At 40.0% G+C, this 24320-nt stretch overlaps 1 pseudogene across 1 annotated transcript in view; it reads right to left on the bottom strand.

Moving 5' to 3' along the window:
- The window catches only part of LOC308240145 (ADP-ribosylation factor-like protein 2-binding protein), a 40816-nt pseudogene extending 16726 nt beyond the window's left edge, over window positions 1-24090 (bottom strand). Inside the window, exons 1-2 of the transcript in view lie at window positions 23969-24090; window positions 22728-22949 (exon numbers count right to left, since the gene is read on the bottom strand). The product of the transcript in view is annotated as an ADP-ribosylation factor-like protein 2-binding protein (transcript). The remainder of the gene's footprint in view (window positions 1-22727; window positions 22950-23968) is intronic.
- Between the last annotated feature and the right edge of the window lie 230 nt (window positions 24091-24320).

The raw sequence follows: 24320 nt of genomic DNA, 5'->3' as shown, positions 1-24320 counted from the left end.
GCCCACCCCACCTTCCAGGGCCCCTGATGAAACAGGACTTTGTGGGCAGGGCCTGGGCTGCCTGCCCCACCTCCCCAGGCCCCCAGTGGAATGGAACACCACGGTTGGGGCCTGGCGCTGCCCACCCCATCTCCCCGGGCCCCCAATGAAACAGGACTTTGTGGGCGGGGCTGGTGCTACCCAGCCAACCTCCCCGGGGCTCTGGTTGACCAGGGATCAGGCCCTGGCACCGCCTGCCCTGCCTGCTTATGCAAATTTACCCACCATCTTGGTTGGTTTATTTGCATATCACTCCTGATTGGCTGGTGGTGTAGCAGAGGTACGGTCAATTTACATGTTTGTCTATTATTAGGAAAGATAGTACTGAACATTTCAGCCACAGCAATGGGACAAGAAGAAGAAATAAAAGGAATCTAAATGGGGAAGGAAGGAATAAAACTGTCATTATTTATAGATGACATGATACTGTAAATAGAGAACCCTAATGATTCTACCAAGAAACTACTAGAACTAATAAAAATATTTGAGATAAAAATGGAGGAGGAGTAAGCAGATGCTACACAGACACTCCCCCCAAGGAACAAACTGGAATTACAACTAAAGTACAAAAAACAAACAAACAACAACAACAAAAAACCCACAACAACTCTGAATAATCAACTGAAGACTACCTGGAGAGAAACCTGATAATGAAGGACTGAAGGTGGAGGCCACATAGACACTGGTAGGAAGGGCAGAGGCTGGCCTGGTTCCCACAGAGAGCAATTGAAGTTCTGAAGCACTATCTCAGGTGTGGGGGGTTGCCTCCAAGAACTCTAGGGTCTAATCCCCAAGCTGGGCCACTAGCAGAGAGCACCAGGATTGAGAAGCCAAACATAAAATTTGGCTGTTAAAAGCAACAGGGTTGCTGTCTGCCAGGAGATACTCCTGGAAATCCACAAAAAAAGGGCCAATGGACAAAATTTTGTGTGTAGCCACTCATCTTGGGTTTTGGCAGAGGGAGAGCAGAATGGGCTTGAGCTATGTGAGCAGAAGCCAGGGTTGGGGTATCTAGGGTTAGAACTCAGAAGGCAGACACCCCAGTTTCCTATGCTGAATCATCCCCTCATGCTGTGGATGTCATGATTCACAGGCAGACATTTGCTCTATAGGCAGTTTTTGCCCAGGGGAAAAAAAAGTTGACCCACTCTATTAAAAAACCCAAGCCTTACACTGCAGAATTTCTGATGCCCATTAGGAGACAGAGAATAATAATTAGCCTCCAGGCAGAAGCAATTGCCCCACCCTGTTGGAAAACCTCTGCCCCACCTGTGGATGATTGCCTCAGGCAACTCAAGACTAAATTCAATCAATCTGCAGGTAGAGGTGTGTCTCTGGAGACTTGCATCTTTGCCTGACCTAATTAGTCAGAGCCAGAATTTGAAATTATCCTGAGATTGGGAGGCATAGCAGATGTACTAATACATAGTCACTAACCCAAGCAGGAAGCCAAAATGGGGAGGAGGGGAATGAAAAAACAAGCCCCAAACAAAAGAGCAAGAGAATTATCCAGAAGAAGACTAAATGAAATGGAGATAAGAAATTTATCAAAGATAGAGTTCAGAATAATAATGGCAAAGATGCTCAACAGCATGAGAAAAGATACAGTAACTACGAAGAATGACATAGTACTAGTAAAGAACAGAGTGAAAGGAATACACAGCAGATTAGGGGAAGCTGAGGATTGGATTAGGGAATTAGAAGATAGGGTAGGAAAAAAATCCACTCAATCTAAGAAACAAACAAACAAAAAAACAAAAAACACAGTTAGAATCAGAACAGCTTAAGGGAGCTATAGAGCATGAAATGTAATAATATTCTCATAATAGGTATGCCAGGAGGAGAAGAAAGTGAACAAAGGCAGGGGAGGGTGAGTGGGAAGAGGTCAACCGATGAACTTGCATTCATATATGCATAACCCATAGACACAGACAATGAGGTGGTGAAGGCTTGGGTGGGGAGGTGGACACAGTCTAGAAGAGGTTAATAGGGAGAAAAGGAGAACCTATGTAATATTTTTAACAATAACTTTTTTTTTAATTAAAGATAATACAAAAAATAGGACAGCTTAAGGGAGCTGTGGGACAACATGAAACATAACAATCCTATCTAATAAAAGAGTAATATGCAAACTGAACATCACTCCAAGACACAAGATGGCTGTCCCCATGTGGTAAAAGATCCTGCCCCCATGTGGACACAAGATGGCCACCACAAGATGGTCAGCAGGGGAGGGCAGTTGGGAGGGACCAGGCCTGCAAGGGAGGGCAGTTGGGGCTATCAAGCCTGCAGGGGAGGGCAATTAGGGGTGACCAGGCTGGCAGAGGAGGGAAGTTGGGGGCGACTGGGCCTGCAGGGAAGGGCAGTTGGGGCGGGATCCAGGCCTGCAGGGGAGAGCAGTTGTGGGGGACCAGGTCTGCAGGGGAGAGTAGTTAGGGGTGACCAGGCCAGCAGGGGAGGGCAGCTAGGGGCAATCAGGTTGGCAGGGGAGCAGTTAGGCATCAATCAGGCTGGCAGGGGAGTGGTTAGGGGGTGATCAGGCTGGCAGGAAGAAGCAGTTAGGGGCAATCAGGAAGGCAGGCAGGCAAGCAGTTGGGAGCCAGCAGTCCTGGATTGTGAGAGGGGTCCCAGGTTGGAAAGGGTGCAGGCTGGGCTGAGGGACACACACCCCTGTGCACAAATTTCGTGCACCAGGCCTCTAGTATTTTCATAATAGGTAAGCCAGAAGGAGAAAAAAGTGAGCAAGGGATAGAGAATGTGTTTGAAGAAATAATGGCAGAAAACTTCCCTAACCTGGTGATGGAAAAAGTCACACAATTCCAGTAAGCACAGAACTACCCTAGCAGGAAGAATCCAAACAGGCCCATTCTTATACACATCATAAATCAAATGCCATAAATCAAAAACAAAGAGAAAATCTTAAAGGCAGCAAGAGAAAAGCAATTTTCTACCTACAAAGGAGCTCCAATAAGGCTGTCATCTGATTTCTCATCAGAAACTTAACAAGACAGAAGGGAATGCCATGAAGTATTCAAGGTAATGAAAACCATGGATCTGAAACCAAGATTACTATATCCAGCAAGTATATCATTGAAATTAGATGGTGAAATAAATAGCTTCCCAAACAAGCAAAAAAGGCTAAAGGATTTATCACTGGCACTACAAGAAATGCTAAAGGAATTGCTGTAATGAGAAGAAATAAAAATGTCAATAAATATGTACCTATCAATAATAACCTTAAATGTATATCAATTAAATGCGCCAATAAAAAGAAATAGGTTATCTGAATGAATAAAAAACATGATCCAATTATAGGCTCTCTATAAAAGACACATATAAGAACAAAATACTCACACAGAATGAGATGAAGGGATGGAAAAAATTTTTTCCATGCAAAAGGAAATGTTAAAAAAGCTGGGGTACCAACAGTCAGATATGACAAAATGGACTTCAAACTGAAGGTCATGACAAGAGACAACAAAGGTCACTAAATAACACTAAAGGGATCGATCCAACAGGTTGACATAATACTGGTAAATATATATGGACACAATATAAGATCACCTAAATATATATTTAAAAAACAAACTTCCAGAGAACTTTAAGGAAGAAATAATAGTAGCAGACTTTAACACCCTGCAGACTTCACTAAATAGAACTTCCAGATAAAAAAGTAACAAAGAAACGGTGACTCTAAATGACACACTGGATCAGATGGATTTAATTGACATTTATAGAACAATTAACCCCAAAGCTGCAGAATATACATTCGTCTCAGGAGCACATGGTTAATTCACAAAGATAGACCATATATTAGGACACAAAACAAGTCTCTACAAGTAGCATGTTATTAAATAATGAATGGGTTGCCAATGAGATCAAGAAAGAAATAAAAATCTTCCTGGAAATAAATAAAAATGAATACCCAACAACCCCAAATCTCTGGGACACAGAAAAAGCAGTCCTGAGAGGGAAATTCATAGAACTACAGGCTTACCTCAGAAAGCAAGAAAAAATTAATAATAAACTATTTAACTCTACAACTTAAAGAATTATAAAGAGAACAACAAGAAAACCCCAGAGTAAGTAGAACGAAAAATAAATAAAAATTAGAGAAGAAATAAATGACATAGGCACTAAAAAATAAATAAATAAAAAATCAATGAACACAAGACCTGGTTCTTTGAAAAAATAAAGAAGGTTAATGAACCATTAGCCAGATTCATCAAGGAACAAAGAGAGGAGATCCAAATAAATAAAATTCGAAACAAAAGTGGTGAAGCAAAAATTGACATCAAAAAAATAAATAATTGTATTAAAATACTATGAACAACTATATGCTAACAAGCTGGACAATGTGGATGAAATGGAAAAATACAATTTACAAAAATGGAATCAGCAAGAATCATAAAACCTGAATAGGCCAATAACAAGGGAAGAAATAGAAAAAGTAATTTAAAAACACCCAACTAAAAAAAGCCCTGGCATGGACGTCTTCATGGGGGACTGTTAACAAACATTCAAAGAAGAACAAACACCTATCATCCTCAAACTATTCCAAAAAATCCAAGAGGTAGGAGCACTCACAAGCAATTTTTACAAGACCAGCATTATACAAATTCCACAAACAGATAAAGAAACTACAAGAAAGATAATTACAGGCCAATACCCCTGATGAACATAGATGCTATGATGCTCAAAAAAATATTTCCAAATAAGACCTAGCAATATATTAAAAAGCATAAATCATGACCAATTGAGATTTATTCTAGCAATGCAAGGCTAGTACAATATTGGCAAATCAATAGACATGATACATCACATAAACAAACTGAAAGACAAAAATCACATGATCATATCAAAAGATGAAGAAAAAGCATCTGACAAATTCAACATGCAATTTTATAAAAACTCTCAGCAAAGTGGGAATAATAGGATCATATCTTAACATGATAAAGTCCATATATGACAAACTTATAACCAACATCATACTCAATGGGTAAAAACTAAAACCATTTCCCCTAAGAACAGGAACAAGACAGGGATATCTACTTTAACCACTCTTATTCAACATAGTACTGGAAGACTTAGCCACAACAATCAGATAAAAAGATATAAAAGGCTTCCAAATTGGAAAGGAGGAAGTAAAACTGTCATTATTCACAGATGACATGATATTGTACATAGAAAACCCTAAATACTCCATAAAAAAAACTACTAGATTTAATAAATGAATTTGAAAATGTAGCAGGTTACACAATCAGCACCCAAAAATTGAAGTCATTTTTATACACCAATAATGAATTATGAGAAAGAGAAACTAAACCAACAATTGCATTTACAAATACAAAAAAAAAAAATACTTAGAAATAAATTTATCCAAGGAGGTAAAATAATTGTACTCAGACAACTACAAGACATTGAAAAAAGTTATAGAGGAAGATATAAACAAGTGGAATAATACACTGTGTTCATGAATTGGTAGAATTAGCATCATTAAAATGTCCATACTACACAAAGCAATCTACAGATTCAATGAAATCCTTATTAAAATACAAACAGAATATTTCACAGAACTAAACAAATACTCCAAAAATGTGTATGGCACTAAATATGACCCGAAATAACCACAGCAATATTGAGAATGAAGAACAAAGTTGGAGGAATCACAAAACCACATATCAAGTAATACTACACAGCCAACATCATCAAAACAGTCTGGTACTGGTACAAGTACATGCATATAGATCAATCGAACAGAATAGAGATCCCAAGAAATCGACCCAAGCCATTACTCTCAATTAATATTTGACAAAGTAGACAAGAACATACAATGGAGTCAAGATAATATCTTCAATAAATGGTATTGGGGATATTGGATAGATACATGCACAAAAAATAAACTAGCTGACCAACTTACACAATACACAGACTAAACTTAAAATGGATAAAAGACTTAAATGTAAACGGTGAAAGTATAAAAAATCCTAGAAGAAACCTTGGGCTGCAAAATCTCAGACATCTCTTGTGGCAATATGTTTATGAGTACATCTCCTGGGACAAAGGAAGCTAAGGATAAAATAAAGAAATTGGACTTCATCAAAGTAAAAAGATTCTGCACAGCAAAAGAAGCCATCAACAAAAGGAAAAGGGAGCCCACTATATGGGAGAACATATTTGGCAATGATACATATGGTAAATGTTTAATATCTAAAATATATAAGTGAGTCATACAACTTAACAAAAGGAATACAAACAATACAATGAAAAAAATGGCAAAGGACTTAAATAGACACTTCTCCAAAGCAGACATACAGATTGCCAAGAGACATATGAAAAAATGTTCAGTCACTGATCATCAGTGAGAATGGCTACTAGCAACAAACCAACAAATGACAAGTGCTAGTGAGAATGTAGAAAAAAGGGAACTCTAGTACACTGCTGGTGAGAATGCAGACTGGTTTAGCCATTGTGAAAAACAGTATGGCCTTTCCTCGAAAATTAAATATGGAACTCCCATTTTGCCAAGTGATCCCATTTCTAGAAATATCCTATCTAATAAAAGAGTAACATGCAAATTAACTGTCACTCCGCGACAAAAATGGCAGTGCCCATAGCCACAAGATGGCAGCACCCAGTCCTCTAAGCCCCGCCGGAGTCGCCCAGTCCCAGGGAGGGCTGCCACTGAGAGCCGGCAGGGTAAGCGGCCTGACAGAATGCTGCCCAGAGGCCCTCCTGACCCTTTATAAAAAACAAAAAAATATTCACTCCCCACGGAGCAATCCTCTCCCAGCCTCAGCCTGGGGTCTCAGCCTGGGAGGGGCATGCAGCCCCATGGAGCGATCCACTCCCAGCACCAGCCTGGGGTCTCAACCACTGAGTCACAGCAGCCAGGCAGATATGGAGGAATCTTAAATGTTTCTTTTTTTTAATGTATTTTATTGATTTTTTACAGAGAGGAAGGGAAAGGGATAGAGAGCTAGAAACATCTATGAGAGAGAAATATCGATCAGCTGCCTCCTGCACACTCCCCACTGGGTATGTGCCCCCAACCAAGGTACATGCCCTTGACCAGAATTGAACCTGGGACCCTTGAGTCCGCAGACCAATGCTCCATCCACTGAGCCAAACCAGTTAGGGCTGTCCAATATGTTAAAGAAAAAACCCTATCTAATAAAGAGGGAATATGCAGGGGAGGGCATTTGGGGGTGACCAGGCTGTCAGGGGATGGCAGTTGGGGATGATCGGGCCTGCAGGGGAGCAGTTAGGCATCTATTAGGCTGGCAGGGGAGTGGTTAGGAGGTGATCAGGCTGGCAGGCAGAAGCGGTTAGGGGCAATCAGGCAGGCAGGCAAGCAGTTGGTAGCCAGCAGTCCCAGATTGTGAAAGGGATGCCTCACTGCCTATTTAGGCCCGATCCCACAGGGATCGGGCACAGGCAGTCGGACATCTCCCAAGGGGTCCCAGATTGGAGAGAGTGCATGTTGGGCTGAGGGACAGCCCCCCTCAGTGCACAAATTTCATGCACCAGGCCTCTAGTATCCTAAGAAATCTGAAACACCAATCAGAAAGAAAGTATGCACCCTTATGTGAATAACAGCATGATTTATAATAGCTAAGATCTGAAAACAGCCCAAATGTCCATCAGTAGATGAGTGGATAAGACAGCTGTGGTACATTTATACCATGGAACACCATGCAGCAGTGAAAAAGAAGGATCTCTTACCCTTTGAGACAGCATGGAGGGACCTGGAGAGTATTATGATAAGCGAAATAAGCCAGTCAGAGAAAGACAAGTATCACATGATCTCACTTATATGTGGAATCAAATGAACAAAATAAACTGATGAACAAAATAAATGCAGAGACATAGAAGCATGGAACAGAATGCAGAATCTCAGAGGGAAAGTGGGAGAGGTTAGGTAGATAGGAAATAATCAAGCAAATAACTCGTATGCATGTATGCATAAACCATGGACAAGGCCTGGAGTGAGGGGCTGGAGTGGGCTAGGGGGTGTCAAGGGGGGAAATGGGGCAACATGTAATACTTTCAACAATAAAGTTGTTAAAAAATGTGTCTGGAGCCCCAGCCAGTTTTGCTCAGTGTTTTGGTCTGCAGACCGAAGGGTCCAGGGTTCGATTCCAGTCAAGGGCATGTACTGGAGTTGCAGGCTTCTCCCTGGCCTGGGCCAAGGTTGGGGCTCACATAGGAGGCAACCAATCGATGTGTTTCTCTCACCTCAATGTTTCTCTCACATCAAAGTTTCTCTCTGTCTTTCCCTCTCTCTTCTAATCTCTCTAAATAAATAAATAAATAAATAAATAAACAAACAAACAAATAAATAAATAAATAAATAAATAAAATGTGTCTATGCCATAGGTATTGTAAGAGTTATGTGAGATGAAGCATGTAGGGAGCCTAGCAATAATAAATGCTCTATAAATATTAAAATAAAAAAATCAGTCATGCAGCAGGATACAAAATAAATATTCAGAAATTGATTGCATTTTTATACACCAAAAATGAGCTATCAGAAAGATTAACTAAGAAAACAATCCCATTTACATTTGCATCAAGAAAGTAAAATACCTAGGAATAAATTTAACCAATGAGGTATAAGAACTGTACTTGGAATATTATAATATAACCAAAAAATTGGAAAAATACAACTAATTGGAAGCGTATACCTAGCTCATGGATAGGAAGAATTAACATAATTTATATGTCCATACTACTCCAAACAATCTATAGATTAAAAGTAATTCCTATCAAAATACCAATGGCATTTCTCACAGAATTAAAATTCAATGGAAAGGACAGAGTTCTATCAAGTCCCTTTAAATTGCTGTCAGGCATTAAAGGAATCAGCCTGCAGTCAGTTTCTTTCCGGGACAACAGTTCTTTGAGTCCCAATTTCAATGTCCAATAGTTCCTTATGTGTACATGTCAGCAATGATAATTTCAGATCTGGATGGTGGACAAACGGTGGCAATGCAAGTTCGACCTTCTCTGGTTTGGTCCTGGGCAACCTGCATCAATGCACAGCTGCTGACTGCTAGCATGGCAAGATATCTTCACCATCTTCTTTTCTGGACTGTTTCTCCTCTGTTCTTGGTGGCCACTGTTATTGCTGTAGCTGGAGCAGTCCTGTCAATTCCTTTCTGGGGTCCATTGTTGCAGGAATTCACATGGCCTCGGGGGAGTTTTCTGGAAATATATAAACATATTCTCGACCAAAGGTTAATAAAGGAATCTTTTCTATAAATTAGACTTGGGATTCTTTTCATATTTGCCCAAATGATTTTCCTTTAGCTTATTTTGACACCATGTGATTTTTCATGGGTGTCTTGCTATCAGCATTACAAATGAAAATTAATTTTCAAAGTAAAAAAAATATTGATGTAATTTACATACAGGATATTTTTCCTACTATTTCCCCTTTTTTGATTCAAATATCAGGAGGCTTTTGTAAATTTTATAATGCAGTCTTGATAACTTTTAATTTTTATTTTCAGGAATATGACTGCTTTGGATTCATTGCATGTTAAGCAAGTTTACTATGAGATGAACCATCAAATAAAAACTTTAGTTAATACTTCAGGAACAGGTTTTTGTTCAGTACAATTAAGTTTTCTTGAATATTCACTTATTTCAATTAGCCAATTTAAATCAATCCAAAATAAGGTTAATTTATTTATTAATTTACTTTAACTTTACTTGTCCTAGGTCAGTGGTCAGCAAACTCATTAGTCAAGAGAGCCAAATATCAACAATACAACAATTGAAATTTCTTTTGAGAGCCAAATTTTTTAAACTTAAACTTCTTCTAATGCCACTTCTTCAAAATAGACTCGCCAAGGCCGTGGTATTTTGTGGAAGAGCCACACTCAAGGGGCCAAAGAGACACATGTGGCTCGCAAGCCATGGTTTGCCAACCACTGTCCTAGGTTATGGAGAGTAAATGACATTAATTAAGTTTCTGCAATTAGTCTTTTTTATGTAAAGAGTAACTTTACATAAACTTTGTCAGGGAGGCAAAAATAAAAATTATTTACTTTTCTTTATGAGGCCAAATATATATACTTTTAATTACACTTCTTCAGATGTTTGAAGGAAACCTTTTTATTTCCTTCCAAAATGATTTTCAGGCTACAGAGAAAGTTTCATTCAAAAATCTTTTTCTTTTTTTTTATTTTTTTTTATTATTATTATTTTTTTTTACAACAAGCAACCTACAGGGCTACTGCTTGATGCTGACTGGTAGTGCCAGTTCATGTCACATCAAACAACTTCCCTTAAGGTCATGGTGACTACTATTATGGGTCAGATTTAATAATTTAATAACAACTTTGGTTTACCCTGTAAATATTAGTGGAATAGATTTTAAAATTTTTAAATTTCTCCTTTTTATTAAATTTAGAATTATATTTTTAAAGAGTATCCCCTTAGGCTTATTTGCATATACAGAGGGATCATGGGAAGCCTTCAGTAACTTTCTTAGATTTTACTTGGATACAATTACTTATAAAAGTACTGGCTTCTCTCTTCCTCCTCCTCACTATGGGGAGGGCAGCCTCTTTTTGCACCAACAGCCTTCCTACCCCTCCTTCTTCTGGGCCAGCCAAGCTCCCTTCTTCCTTGCTCTTGTCCCCTGGCCCTGCCTGCCCAGCACCAAAGTCTGCTTCTCCTTGACTCCTGTCCATTCCACTGACCCCTGACAGATCCCTCCACTTCTTGCCCCACATCCCTGTCCTATGGAGGCTGCCCGTCCCTGGCTCCTGGCGTCAGAGAGGAGTCAGCAGGCTGCCGTCCTCTTCTGCTGCCACCATCTCCTCTTAGAGATGGCAAGGGCTCTGTGCTGTGTGCAGAACAGTGAGTCCCCTCCACAGGAGGCCGAGTGCCCAGGGGACAGGCCTGAGAGTGGGATGCTGTGGAGCACAGAGGGCATGGTCCGGAGCTGTGGTCTGGGTGCCAGAATGTCCAGAGTTGCCCACAGTGGGAGGCACTGGCCCCAGAACTCCAAGGAGGATGCCTTCCTCCAAGCCAGCCGATCACAGTGACAATGGGACTGCTTGGGATTAGGTGTTTCTATTCCTTTAACTCTGGCTTTAAATCGTGCTCCTTTCTTGTTTGTGTGTCTTAGGGTGTTTGGTAATAAATTATGCTATTATTTCAAAAAAAAAAAAAAAGTACTGGCTTCTTATGTAATTTATATAAGACTTTGATTATATTTTAAAAAGCTAATATAAAAAGTAATTAAAGTAGTCATTTTTTATTAAAAAACAAAGCAACTAAATTTAGTAAACTTTTACATCTGGTTCACAAGGCACAAATGCTGCCCCACCTCCAGCCTGTTTAAAAATGCAGGCGGCTAGAGGCTTTTGTAATTAAAATTCCGTCTTAAAATTATGTTGTTGGATTTTAAGAAATATGTTGTTATTAATTTTGTATTGCCCTCCTTAGAGGCCAAAACCTTCATAACATTAAAAAAAAAAAATATATATATATATATATATGTAAATTATATTGATTAATTTTTATTTGATAAAGCTTTCCATGTGATCTCAAGTATATTAGATTGGTTAAATTTAAAATATTTCCTTTAAGAAGAGAGTACAGATTTCTTGAATTACTCTGGGCCCTTGGAGTTTTCCAAGAATCATACTTTTTATAATTATCTTAAAGGATATCAAATAAATTTTAACTGGTTTTTGTATTAAAAATTTCGGTTGGGATCACAGAATTAATCCTTCTTATTTAATTAGACCAATAAGCAAAATATTGTGAATTCCTAATTATTTCAGAGAAAACACAAAAATCATTTTTTCAAAAATAAATTTTTATACTTTAGGCATTTAATTACCACAACTATATAATTTCTCCCAATTCAATTTGAATCTTAAACTTTTGGAGCTGGCAAGTCAGATATGTAGCAGTTCTTGATTAATAACACTTTATATTTTTAAGAATAAATTTCAAAAATACAAGACATAATCAATTAATAGCTTTAATTTTGTCCTCTAAATTTTTTATGAGGAATACTAAAATTAATATTTCAGTATCGTCATTTTGAAATACCTAGATATTTAATAAATTTTATTATTTTTATAATTAAGCAAACTTCCAAAATTTTAAGCTGCCAAAACCACGTTTCTGGATGGCAACACAGGTTCAGCAAGGGCCTGGCTAATTGACTTTAAACCAACCATATTTTTCTGCTGGGGGGGGGGGGGGGAAGTCAAGAAGCAAACTTGTAGGTATTCAAATGCAAAATTGTCACATTTCTTAAAGATGGCTCCTGGTAGGAAACTGGCCTACCTGCCTTTCTGCTGGGGGAAGGGCAACTAGCCCCTTCCTCCATTAGAAAGGCGCAGCTAGCTTTTACCTGGGCTACTTAGATCTTTATAATATATTTTTCAACAATTTTTTGAGATTCAAATCCAATTCTAATTATTTTAAGGCATTTTCTTTGGATAAATTCTATAACAGAGACAATTTACTGATTTTCTTGATGGCCTTAAATTTAACTTTTGAACATGCTTCATTAACATTTTAAAAGCTACTCTTTATTATGGAAATGCCAATCTTGCTGCTTGAACCTAACCTGTATCTTTTCCCTGGGTCAAATCCACCATCTTTCTTAGGAAAAAACAGTCTTGGGTTGTTTTTTTTTTGTACAATCACAAAGAGAGATTTAAGCTTAGAACCCTATCTAAATGTCCAAAAATCAGATGTTGCACGCATTTGTTTTAAACTAGCTTCTCTCTTTATGAGTACAGAAATCCCAGACACATATCTAAAATTTTATGGCAAGAAGGAGACTTTAAATTAGCATACTGGGAGAGTGGGCATCCATATTGCAGGGTCACCACATGTCTCCCTTCCCCCACATCCTGCTTGATTTGGGGGAATATTTAGTATTAGACCTGGCTGAGTATCTTTTCATGCTTCAATAGATAAAGACAGATTTTAATTTTTTTTTTTTCTATTTCACTTTCCAAAGTAATAACTAGCATCCAAGGTGACCTTAGCCAAATTTTGGTTCTCCCTACAAGTTCTCTGGTAATTTTTATAAAGCTTTAAGTAGTCTTTTTGTTTTGGGAAAGCTGATAGCTCTGCCCTCTCCTGCCACCTTTGATATCAGAAATGGAGGATCTGGTGGTGAAAGGGCAGGGAGAGACCGACTCCATGTTCCCTTTGTTCCATGTCCTCCACCTCATGGAGTCAGGTTCCTGCCCTAGAACCTCTCCAAGAGCCCATCCCACACTTTTGAATTAACCAATAGAAATGCAAGAGGAAAGTAAGCTGCACCCTGCCCCCATGTGCAACCTGACCCCGACCAATCAGCGGAGGCCACACTACCTCACCCCTCCTACCTCTCCCAGGCCCCCTATAAGTCAGCGTGTTTGGGGTCTGCGGCTCTCTCTCTCTCTCCACCTCACCGCTGCACCGGTGTGTGTGTGTGTGGGACTGAGCTCGAGTCCCACACACACACACACACCGGTGCAGCGGTGAGGTGGAGAGAGGCTCTTTGCTTTTGCATTGGACTCGGCTCCCTGGTGGTCTTTGGGGATCACGAAATCTGGGCATAAGGGTGGCTTTTTAGAAATTACAGATTTTTGATCCTCAAAACAAATTAGATTTTTTATGATTTGAACAAGAAACCACATTAAAGATGACCACGGCACTCTTTTTTCAGCCTGATTTTCAAAAGTATCTTTTGATATTCCAATTTCTTTATAATTTTGCCTTTTAACCAAATATTTCCCCATTATAATCTGACTTAAACACAAAGTATTTCCCAAGCACTTGCGGAGCCACGGGCTTCCAAAGCTGACATGGGTTCTACGCATAGTTAACCTTAACACCATTGCTGGTGTTGTTTCTGCTCAGGCAAATCCTTCTTTCTCCAAAAGTGCGCCATTAATGTTGGTGTTGCCAGGGTTCAGGAAGCCCCAGTTCGGGTCGCCATTAATGCTGGGGTTCTTGTCCCAGCATTAAGAAGGGTTCAGCAATCTGGAGAAAGGCTGTGTGTAGATTAAATAAGAGTCCGGAGACAAAAGATAATTTTGAAAGGCATTGGGGGTCAGAGGAGCTTCTGCTAAAGGAGCTAAAGTTCCAGTTCTTAGTTCTTAGTACTCCTTGTCTCAGGATCCCTGCTTTTTATTAACACAATTTGTCCTAAGGCAAGGTGGAGACATAAATTTCAAAAGGTAGGGTTTACAGAAGCATTGTCAGATTGGGGAATAGCCTATAGCTGTTCAGGTGTTTGGCCAACAGTAGGCAATAACATGTAGATTGAGATGCCCTGAGCTCTCTGGCAGCAAACAATCATCCTATTCAGATTTGGGGGAAGTGCCTTCCAGCCATTCCAACAGGTGATTGCATATGTGATTCAGCCCTTGCTGAGTCCCCAAGTTTCATCAACCTTTTGATAAAACTCTTGTAATTATGACATGCTGGAATTGGCTTCCGGCAATTCAGCAGAGAAGTGGATAAAAAAAGCTGTGGTACATTTACACAGTGGAATACTATGCAGCTGTTAAACAAAACAAAACAAAAACCCCTTACCATTTGCAACAGCATGGATGGACCTCAAGAGTATTATGTTAAGTGAAATAAGCCAGTCAGAGAAAGATAAGTATCACATGATCTCACTCATAGGTAGAATCTAATGAACAAAATGAACTGATGAACAAAGTAGATTCAGAGACATAGAAGCATGAAACAGACTGACGAATTTCAGAGGGAAGGTGAGGGTGTAAGGGTGGGGGAGTGATTAACTGGGGTGTCATATACATATATACATAGTCCATGGACACAGACGATAGAGTGGTAAAGGCAAGTGTGGGGTGGAGGGGGTTATCTGTAATACTTTCAACAATAAAGATAATTTTAAATGATAATAATATTGTAATAACTAAGTATAGTGCCAGGAGTTTATGGAAAAATTGGGTACCACTTTGTATCTAACCACTATGGTAATACAAATGATGTCAAATGTAAATTGTAATTTAAAAATAAAAATTTAATAAAAGAATGAATCATTCCCACCAGTGTTGACAATGGTTGAGCATTTATCTATGAACCAGAAGATCACAGTTAGATTCCCGGTCAGGGCATATGCCCAGGGTTTTGAGCCTGACCCCTTATAGGGGCGTGTATGAGGTAGCCAATAGATGACTCTCATCTTTGATGTTTCTATCTCTCTCTTCCTCTCCCTTCCTCTCTGGAATCAATAAAAATATATTTTAAAGAAGTAGAATGAATCATACTTTGATTTTTACCTGTATGTACTTTAGGTGGTCCTTTTAGACTTCAAACTTTTGAGTAGATGAGAGAATTAATTAACACTTTTGGGGCTATTGAGAAGGAATAAATGCATTTTGCATGTAATAACATAACTTTGAATAGCCAGAAGTGAAATGCTAAGTTCTAAATATTTTTCCCTGAAAAATTATGTTAAAATTCTAACCCTCAAATTATTAGAAGGTGGGGCCTTTGGGAGGTAATTAGATCAGTAGGGCAGACCTCACATGATTGGGATTATTTCCCTTATAAATAAGGCCCATGGAGCTTACTATGCCCCTCTGCCCTGTTAAGGTGTAATGAGAAGTCTGAGACCTGGAAGAGGGCCCTCACCAAATCATGCTAGCACCCTGATCTCAGACTTACAACCTCCACTTCTGTGGGAAATAAATGTATGTTGTTCCCAGTCTGTGGCATTTTGTTAAATCTGCCTTAACAGAGTAAGACACCAGGTTTTCTTGATTTTCAATATATATAGGCTTGGGGGGAAAACAAAACAAAACAAAAACCCCTTATATACAATAATTATATGGAAAATAATACAGCAATTAGTAAATAATAACAGAATAAACTCTGTTTTGCATACTCACAGCTATAAGCCTACTTTTGCCCCACCCTGTATTGTTCAAAGATGGCTGCCACTGAGCACCCAAGAGAGGATGCCTGGAGTCTCTAAGTTCCACTTTTCAATGACCAGTATTTGACTGATTTACCTTATATCAGAAGATCGGGATTCTGTGGCTCACTACCCTATCAGCAAGAACTATAAACAGATATTCTTAAATGTGCACAGTGGTAGAACTTTTAAGAATAAGATGTGGGATCATGATAAAATGATTGGTGAAGGAAATGATTAATATCTTGAATACAGATCAATCTTAAAAATAGCAATGATAAAAACATTTTAGAAATAGGGTATAAAAGGTTAATATTGTTGCTTACCTCTAGTCTAGAAAGTGTCCTACTGCACTCCCTTTAATTAAAAGAGCAGCATTGACTCACAGATTTAAAAAAACAACAACATTTTTTATCAGTAGCTGGGGCCAACCTTCAGCAGATATTGTGAGACCTATACAGAATCCTCACACTAGTTTTTGGTATTAAGTGTGTGTGTGTGTGTGTGTGTGTGTGTGTGTGTGTGTGTGTGTATGTTTGTAGAGAATCTAATTTACTACATCATCAAAACATACTCACCACAGACCTACAACCAGCAATGCTTGAAAGTAAAAAGAAACCAGTTCACATTCTTCATCTTTTCATTTACTGCTGTTGCCTATTAAAAGAGATTCCCATGGAGAGAGTTATTAATATTCTGCTTTCCTCCTTAATTTCAAAGCAAATAAATTATTCTGTGAAAAATTATTTTAATATCAGGCATAATTTAATTTTTTCTTGAAATTAGGCTCTTACAAAAATGTTAATTTTATGTATTCTTCATTTGAAACAGTCGTGCTTAAAGACTGTAAACTGCAATTTCAATTTATCCACATGAAAATATTAGCTTATTATTTCTTTTAGGGAATATTTAAGGGAATATTTATTTTATGTCATCCTAGTCGTATTTTTATAATAGTTTACTATTGGAAATGAAGGCTGCAAATGTGAAAATGCAAATTCTGTCAGAAATAGATTGATATAACATCAAAATAAATTAAGAAACATGAACTTTATTTGAGATGAGACTATGAAGATGGTAAGGAAGAGAAGGGGTCACTTCAAATATAATCTCATAAAATTAAGGTGTTGTGAGTTGAAACAGTGACAGAAAAAGAGCTTCTAGACCAGCCGTGGGCAAACTACGGCCCGCGGGCCGGATCCGGCCCGTTCGGCTGTTCTATCCGGCCCACGGAGCCGAAAGAGCGGAGGGTTCTCTTGCTCTCCCCTCCGCTCCTTTACTTTGAATTTATATTAGTTCACACAAACACTCCATCCATGCTTTTGTTCAGGCCCTCCGGTCCAGTTTAAGAACGCATTGTGGCCCTCGAGTCAAAAAGTTTGCCCACCCCTGTTCTAGACCAATCTTTCAACAGGGATTCCTTAATAAGGAGCTCTCCTGGGGTAAATATTCTCCTCTATTTATTCAATTTCCTTATTTTCCCCTCTTCTTCATTTCCCACATCTATGCAGAGAAGGATGTTGTTATAGTACTAGTACTTGTCCACATAGAATAAAAAAACCACAAATATAGCAGGCATTAGACTTCTACTTTTCCTTGCTTTGAAGCCAACTAAATTTTCATTGTTTTTATATTTTTAACATGTGAAATAAAGACAAGAATATAATTAATCCTCTATAAGATGAGACAATGACCTTGATCAAGTATGTAATGCATATTATATAGCTGAACTAGGTAGTAAAAAACATAGTTATTCATGTTTTTTTAAAATAACCTTAGTAATATTGTTTTAATATGTTTCATTCACCTAAATTTCAATAGGAGCAAGAACTATGGGTCCTTCTCCCAGACAGAGGTGCTCACAGGGGTCATTATTTCTATGCTGAGACCTCACTCATCAAAGAGCTGACTGGAAGACATATCTGAGCTTCCATCACCCTTGCTAACATTGTTCACTACACCCTGATGATTCCCTGAGACCGTGCTCCATCCAATTTGCAGCCTCACCCAAGCTATCTGCAGTGACTTTTCCATATGAATGGTCTGTCCTGGCTCAGGCTTTAAACTTTATTAAAATATCTCAAGCAAGCAATAGCTGCCATCAGTGAGCCCCATGCTACTCAATAAATGGCCTAATACCTGACACTAGCACCAGTTTGCCTTGCTTGACAGCTTGATTTTGCCTGGGCACTGCCAAGCACAACATAAGTAGTAGCCATCTGCAGATGGCTCTCTAGGTCATGCCAGGTGGCCTAGGCAGTGGCTGACTCTGCACCTCCTGGGAAGCCCCAGAGCCAGTGCATCCATTGCACAGCTTCAGACCATGCCAGATTGTAATTCTATATATTCAAAAGTGACACACTCAAGGGGCAGACTCAGTGAGCACCAAAGCCTCACTGAAGCAAGTCCTACTCCATAGGGGTGTCTCCTTCACAACAGCTCTTCCACAGTAGTCATAGCTTGTCTTCATAGACAATTGGCCTGGAAGTTAATTCCTCTCAGTGACACCAATAGCAATTAAGACTTAAATACTGCCCTAGTGGGTTTGGCTCAGAGGATAAAGCATCGACCTGTGGACTAAAGGGTCCCAGGTTTGATTCCAGTCAAGGACATATGCCTGGGTTGTGAGTTCGATCTCCAGTGTGGGGTGTGCAGAAGGCAGCCTATCAATGATTCCCTCTCATCACTGATGTTTCTATCTCTCTCTCTCTCTCTCTCTCTCTACCTTCCTCTCTGAAATCAGTACAAGTATGTAAAAGAAAATAGACTCAACTACAACAAGACTGTGCACACAAACCAAAAAGGGCTGTACCTAGAGTGCCCAGTTCAGGTACTGGGGAAGTCTGAGCCACTGACTCCTGCAGGATACATACTATACAAGGCCACTCTATCAATTCCAGGAGATGTAGCAACTCTACCTAATACATGGAAATATATACAAGAAAGCAGCCAAAATGTGGAGACAAAGAAACATGTCACAAATGAAAGAATAGAAAAAAACTCCAGAAAAACGAACTAAATGAAATGGAAGCAAGCAAACTACTAGAGTTCAAAACAATGGTTATAAGGTTGCTCAATGATCTTAATGAGAGCTTCAAGGATCTTAGTGAGAATTTTAAGAACCTTAGTGAGAACATCAAAGATATTAAATTAAGCATACACTAACTGAAATAAAGAATAATTTACAGGGATTCAACAGTAAAGAAGAAGATGCTGAGAATCAAATCAATGATTTGGAATATGAGGAAGCAAAAAACATCCAAGCAGAAAAGCAAAAAAGGAAAAAGAATGCAAAAATATGAAGAGAGTGTTAGGAATCTCTGGGAAAACTTCAAACTCACCAACATTCACATTATGGGGGTGCCAGAAGGAGAAGAGAGATAGCAAGATATTGAAAACCTATTTGAAGAAATAACAACAGAAAACTTCCCCTGCCTGGTGAAAGAAACAGACTTACAAGTCCAGGAAGCACAGAGAGTCCCAAACATGTGGAATCCAGAGCCTACACCAAGACACATCATAATAAAAATGCCAAAGGATAAAGACAATGGGAGAATTTTAAAAGCAATAAGAGAAAAGCAGTTAATTACCTACAAGGTAGTGCCCACATGACTTTCAGCTGATTTCTCAACACAAACTTTGCAGGCCAGAAGGGAGTGGCAAGAAATATTCAAAATGATGGATAGCATGAACATACCACCAAGACTACTCTACCCAGCAAAGCTATCATTTAGAATTGAAGGTCAGATAAAAAGCTTTGCAGACAAGAAACAACTAAAGGAGTTCATCACCAACAAACTACTATTACATGAAATGTTGAAGGGTATTCTTTAAGAAGAGGAAGAAGAAGAAAGAGAAGAAGAAGATAAATAATAAGATTAAATATATGAACAATGGCAACAAATACATATATCCTAATATATAAAAAGACAGGGGTTATCACAACTGAAACAACTGGATGGACAGCTGAACAGCAGGCTGCGTGGAGCGTCAAGGCCAGCAGGTGGTTAGTGACGGATGACCAAATGACTGAACAGTAGGCTGCGTGGGGCAACCAGGCTGGCAGGGGGGGCAGTTGGGGGCAACCAGGCTGGCAGGAAGGGGTCGGTTGGGAGTGACCAAGCCAGCAGTGGGGACCAGTTGGGGGTGAACAGGTCAGGGGGGCAGTTAGGGGTGATTAGGCAGGCAAGCAGGTGAGCAGTTAGGAGCCAGCAGTCCTGGATTGTGAGAGAGATGTCTGACTGCTGGTTTAGGCCCAATCCCCGAGGGGTCCCAGATTGGAGAGAGTGCAGACTGGGCTGAAGGGACCCCCCATCCATGCACAAGTTTCTTGCACCAGGCCTCATATATATATATATATATATATATATATTTATTTATTTATATATCCTATATAATAAAAGAGTAATATGCAAATTAACCATCACTCTGCTACACCCACAAGCCACGCCCACAAGCCAATCAAGAGTGAATATGCAAATAAACCCAACCAAGATGTCTAAAGCCACAGAGAGCAGGAGAGAGGCTTGGGTTTCCCTGGTAATGGAGGAAGCCAAGCTTTCTGCCTGCCCTTGCAGGCCTAGGCCTCCACTCAAGGCTACAAAGTTTCAATGATAGAAGATACATAAATCCAAAGAGAAATGGCAGCAGCCAAGGAGCTGGAAAGAGCAGGAGGCTAGGGTTGCCCCTGGTGATGAAGGAAGCCAAGCTTTCCGCATGCACTGGCCGGTCCAGGCTTCCTCTTAAGGCTACAAAGTTTCAATTATAGAAGATACATAAACCCAAAAAAAATGGCTGCCACCACCGAGCAAGCAGAAGGCTTGGCTCCACTCCAGGCTACAAAGTTTCAGTTGTAGAAGATAAATAAACCCCAGATACCAGGGCCTCTGCTTGGGTTGCCAGGGGTTGTGGCCGGCCTGCAAACCACCACAGGCCCCTCAGCCAGGTCACCCCATGCCCCAAGGGAACCCACACCCTGATCCGGGACACCCTTCAGGGCAAACCAGCTGGCCCCCACCCATGCACCAGGCCTCTATCCTATCTAATAAAAGAGTAATATGCAGATTGACCATCACTCCAACACACAACATGGCTGCCCCCATGTGGCCAAAGATCCTGCCCCCATGTGGACACAAGATGGCCACCACAAGATGGTCAGCAGGGGAGGGCAGTTGGGAGGGACCAGGCCTGCAAGGGAAGGCAGTTGTGGGCAATCAAGCCTGCAGGGGAGGGAAGTTGGGGGCGACCAGGCCTGCAGGGAAAGGCAGTTGTGGGGGAGACCCAAGCCTGCAGGGGAGAGCAGTTGAGGGGGACCAGGCCTGCAGGGGAGGGCAGTTAGGGGTGACCAGGCCTTCAGGGGAGGGCAGTTAGGGCCAAACAGGCTGGCAGGGGAGCAGTTAGACATCAATCAGGCTGGCAGGGGAGTGGTTAGGGGGTGATCAGGCTGGCAGGCAGAAGTGGTTAGGGGCAATCAGGAAGGCAGGCAGGCGAGCAGTTGGGAGCCAGCAGTCCTGGATTGTGAGAGGGATGTCCAGTGGGATCGGGCTTAAACGGGCAGTCAGACATCCCTTAAGGGGTCCCAGATTGGAAAGGGTACAGGCTGGGCTGAGTGACACTCCCCTCCCCCGTGCACAAATTTCGTGCACCGGGCCTCTAGTGTATACACACACACACACACACACACACACACACACACACACACAAAATTGAATCTAAAAATCAAAATAAATAAACAGGAAATCTAATGAACAAAATATAGTGATGAATATAATAGAATCAGAGGTATGGAAACATAGAACAGCCTGATGAATCTCAGAGGGTAGTGGGGTGGGGAGCAGGAAGAGATTAACCAAAGAACTTATATGCATTACCTATGGACACAGACAATAGGATGGTGAAGACCTGGAGTGAGTCTGGAATCAGGTGGAGAGGGTCAGTAGGAGGAAAAAAACAGGGACATCTGTAATACCCTCAACAATAAAAATTTAAACTAACTAACTTAATTAATCAAGTAAGTAACATAAAAAAAATTCCATTAGTTAAGACAGGGCCTTAAATTTGCAATTGCATGACTGAACAAAATAAGGGGAAGATCCAATTTCTCTTTCCATGATATATTTATTATCTAATTGTGGGTTCACTTCTAAGAGCAGAATTTAAAATGTATATATGAATATTTAATAACATTAACTACTATACCAGTGGAAATTTTAATGATGATAATACTCTACCAGAATAGATGACCCCATAGCTTCTTGGCTCATCTCCTAGACACATGAGAATAACAATTTATAAATCAATGTTTTCATATATGCTATACTAGTATAATGATACACTCCTTAAACTTAATAATAGTTTTCTTAGAAAAAAACTAAATATAACTCTCTCATATAACAATATAGATTAATACTGAGAATACACAGCAAAAGAAACCATTAAAAAAACAACAAGAAAGCCCACTGCATGGGGAAACATATTTGCCAATGTTATATCCGATAAGGGCCTAATCTCCAAAATTTATAGGGAACTCATACATCTTAACAAAAGAAAGATTAACAATCCAGTCAAAAATGGGCAAAGGACTTAAATAGACACTTTTCAAAAGTGGACATACAGGCCACGAGACATATGAAAACATGCTCAAAGTCACTAATCATCAGAGAGATGCAAATCAAAACAACAATGAGGTACCATCTCACACCTGTCAGAATGGCTATCATCAACAAATAAAGAAACAACAAGTACTGGTGAGGATGTGACTGACCATCTAAGACTTTTTTTCCGTGCACAGAAGTTCAGGACTAGGAGGGAGCTCTCAGCTTCTGGAGAAGTTGGTAGAGATCTGTTAACTATGGGTCCCAAGGCTGCCTCTTTCTCTTCGTCCTTTTCCTTCTCCTTCTTCTTTCTATCTTTTTGTGTTACAGGTACTGATAACCAGAACGGTGAGCCAAGGTTTTTTCCCCAAGGTAGGTCGTGTCTCACGATGCTGAAGATTGAACTCCGTGAACCAGAAGATGTAAGCAAAGGTGTGGAAAATTTACTGCAAGCAGATTCAGACTCCCCTCATGGGGAGGGAGGCCCAATAATGGGCTACCCCATGAAGCCTTGTAGTCCAGGGGTATATATTTGCTACAAATTTGCTTCTATATCTATCTATGTTGTCACCTGATTGATTTCCTCAATTTCTTTTGCCCATCAATGGACTTAAACTTTCCATATTTCTATGTGTTTTTTCTCTGTTCCTATGCTGAACATTCTGTTTCTATGCGTCAGTACACCTTAATGTTGCAGGCCCTCCCTTGGTTTCCCATGACTCCCACATTGAGTCCAGAAACATTTTAATATGTCTGCATGGTTGATTCTTATGATTAGGCTGGCTCAAACTGCCATGTCTGCCCCTGCCTATGTTCCACTGGAGCCCTGCACTAGCTACCTTCATTTCAAGCTAACTTCTCTCAGTCCCCCCTCCAAATAGGAGACCCCAACTACTGTTGGGAGCAGGGTCGATAACCACTCTGGCTACTTCCCGCTCACAGTAGGCATTGTGGGGGAGCAGTTGTCAGGTCCCATTGGAGGAGGCCAGTCTAGGGGTCCACAGTAAAAGGCAGATCTTAAATTTTTTCCTTTTTCACTTTCCGAAGTAATTACTAGCACCCAAGGTGACCTTTTCCAAATTCTGCATTTCCCTGCGAGTTCTTCTATAATTTTTAAACAAAACATTGAGTAATCTCCTGGGGAGAGAGCTGACAGTTTTAATCTCTCTAGCTGCCCAGTCTCTCATCTCCAGGGGCAGAGGATCTGGTGGCTTTTTAGAAATTACAGATTTTCTATCCTCAAAACAAATTAAGTTTTTCATGATTTGAACAAGAAACCATATTAAAGATGACCACGGTACTCTTTTTTCAGGCTGATTTTAAAAAGTACCTTTGGATATTCCAATTTCTTTATAATTTTGCCTTTTGACCAAATTATAATAATCTGATTTAAACACAAAGAATCACTCACACACTTGCAGATCCATGGGGTTCCGAAGCTGACATGGGCTCTATGCACAGTGAATCTTCCACCACCAGGTCTGGTGATATTTTCCATTCAGGTGAATCCTTCTTTCTCCAGAAGCGCTCCATTAATATTGGTACTTCCAGGGTTAGGTCCCACGTTCAGGAGCCATAAATGTTGGTGCCCCTCATTAGGGCACCATAATACTGGGGTTCTTGTCCCAGCCTTAGAAAGGGTTCAGCATTCTGGAGAAAGGGACTGAGCATAGATGATTAAAGAGTCCAAGGATGAAATATATTTTTGAAAGGCACTGGGGGTCAGAAGATCTCCAGCTAAAGGAAATGAAGACTCTCCTTGT

This window comes from Plecotus auritus (genome assembly GCF_963455305.1).
Source record: "Plecotus auritus genome assembly, chromosome: X".
Lineage (NCBI taxonomy): Eukaryota > Metazoa > Chordata > Mammalia > Chiroptera > Vespertilionidae > Plecotus > Plecotus auritus.
The sequence above is the reverse complement of the archived record's forward strand: the minus strand, read 5'-3'. Positions and strand labels throughout refer to the sequence as shown.